The following is a 2,754-nucleotide window of genomic DNA, read 5'->3' as shown; positions in this document are numbered from 1 at the left end:
GATAAGAAAGAATGAGTTGAACCTGTGGACGTCCTTTAGATTTTCACTTGCGGTTTTGAGTTTCAGTGGTCTCGATCCATCATGCTTTAGTTGCACTGCAATATTGCATTACTTACATTGGTCAGCTTTGTACTTCACTTTCTCCTGGGCTGGTTTTAACAACAAAACAAAGGAGTCGACACTTGCGATTCAGAACGTATAAATGTATATCATTAGTGTTATCTTTTAAATTTCATTAAACAAGTTCAATCTTTAGAAATAGGGCCGGATTTGAATTTTTCTTACACGATTTTTAAAAATGTCGCATATAATATAACATATACTCCAGCTGGTGCTACTTGTTTCAATGCATAAGAATTGAAGTCTATAGAGAGGTAATCTTTGAAGAAGAGAGTGAAAACTTGGTGGATGTAATCCATCACTGGATAGATCGGTTAAAGATACAGAATTTTGATGGGTTCCAAGAAGTCTTTGAAGACCAGTGGACATATATATTTGTGTTGCTATAGCAACGGAAGCAGAAGATCCGACTCGTAGATTTCTCGTCCTCGTCCTCGTCGTCCAAACCTATATTGATTGATTTCTTTTTATTTAACTTCATATATTCTTAAAATGACTTTTTGGTACGAAAAAGAACATTGTGGTCCTTGTGGATATAAGCAGTTTTATAAATGGATGCTAATCTTTGGACGTTTAAAGAACTTGCATTAGTTTTTGAAAATATACTAGTAAGAATAATGGGAGAGTCTTCTCTAGCTATACAGATTATTAATCTCGTTGAACGAGATTTTAAAATTTGAAACTGTGTTTTATCTCTTTCAAATCTTGGGATGTGAGTACTCATGTAATCATGTATTACCCACACGTACATATCTAATCCATGACTTGTGGATTGGTTATATTGAAATCAAAACTCGAATTATCACAATAGGTTTGTATCTCCATTAGTCATGTATTAACTGGCAAAATTCAAAATACAGATTATGTCACGTAGCAGAATACAGTAATTTGTGTCTTTGTGATATTGATATCGGTACTCACTATCCAAAGTCAGACTTATTTTTTTACCAAAAGGTGATATCAAACTTAAATATTGTAAGTAATTTATGTTGTCGATTTTTTTAGAAATCATTAAATAAGAAATATATGAGCAAAGAAAACATATCTTGGAATGATAATATATGTTTTGACCATTATGTATTTAGCAATTTTGTTTTGACCATTATGTATTTAGCAATTTGGGAATGATAATATACAGGGGCGGATGTATGTGTAATGGTATGGGTCACCTGCCCCCTACTGTTTTATACTTTTTCTTGAATAACCTAGAAAGATTTGATGAAATTATTTGTAGTTTAGTGAAAAAACATAAAGAGTGCCTCCGATTCAAAATTTTTTTTGTTATTTTAAGTATTGTGCCCCCAATTAAAAACGTTTCTAGATCTGATAATATATGTTTTGACCATTATGTATTTAGCTAATTTGGAATGATAATATATGTTTTGACCAATTTAGCAAGTCAATTACTAATTAAAAACCTTCTATAGTAAGCCAATATTTTGGTTATAAAAGATACTCATCTACGGGTGAAATACATAGGGTGTGACTGGTAACCATCATGGGAACAATAGGAACGGATAGGAAAGGAATGAGTAGGAGTAAAATTTTAGGAATGATGAGGAATGATGGTTCCTTATCAAAATTAATGAGGAATTGATTTGTTCTATAATTCTCTACAAATAAAGGAATGAAGAGGAATGAAAAGAAAAACATATTCCTCATGAATGGTAAAAAGTTTAAGGAATGTTAAGGAACATAGTGTTCCTCCTCATTCCCTTGGTCACCAGTCACACCCATAAAATTTTAATAACAAAAGTATAAGAAAGAAAAAATTGTTGTGAAACTAGATAATGGAAACTGTATATTCTTCTTATTCTTAAACATAAGGAGCCTTTTATATATAGAGAATTACACCGTCATAGAATAATGGAAAGAGTACAAATCATAAACCAATAAGAAAAAGAAAACTAGGGTTTCTCTCTCTCTAGCTGCCGGCTCTCTCTCTCTTTCTCTCTCTAGGGCGCCGGCTCTCTCTAGTATGGACTGGTTATGGACATCCATAAAATGATTTATAACACTCCCCCTTGGATGTCATAACCATACAGAGTTTGTAATACGCTTTGGATGTTGCCTCATTAAAACCTTACCAGGAAAACCCAGTGGGACAAAACCATGGTGAAGAAAAAAAAGTACAACACGTATTACTCCCCCTGTTCTGAACATCACTGAAGGTCTTTCAGTCTACGCATCCCAATCTGATGCGTGAGCTTCCTGAACGTGCAAGTCAGAAGTGATTTAGTGAATAGGTCAGCTGAGTTGTCACTGGAACGCACTTGTACCACTTGGATCTCGCCGGCTTTCTGTAGCTCGTGCATGAAGAAGAACTTAGGCATGAAGTGTTTCGTCCTATCTCCTTTGATGTAGTCGTCCTTAAGATGAGCAATGCACGCAGCATTGTCCTCATACATGATCGTTGGTGCGTGTCTCCCTTCAAATCTCTTGAGTACCTTTTTTGTATATGCCATTTGATGCACAAGGATTTCATCCTTATTGTACTCAAGTTGTAATCCCAAACAGAATTTCGTTTTTCCCAGATCTTTCATCTTGAATTCTTTCTTAAGATATTCAACTGTTTGGGAAATCTCTCCAGAGGTTCCTAGGATATTCAGATCATCAACATACACTGCTATGATA

Source organism: Brassica oleracea, chromosome C5, assembly GCF_000695525.1.
Source record: "Brassica oleracea var. oleracea cultivar TO1000 chromosome C5, BOL, whole genome shotgun sequence".
NCBI classification, from domain to species: domain Eukaryota; kingdom Viridiplantae; phylum Streptophyta; class Magnoliopsida; order Brassicales; family Brassicaceae; genus Brassica; species Brassica oleracea.
This window is presented reverse-complemented; position numbering follows the sequence as displayed.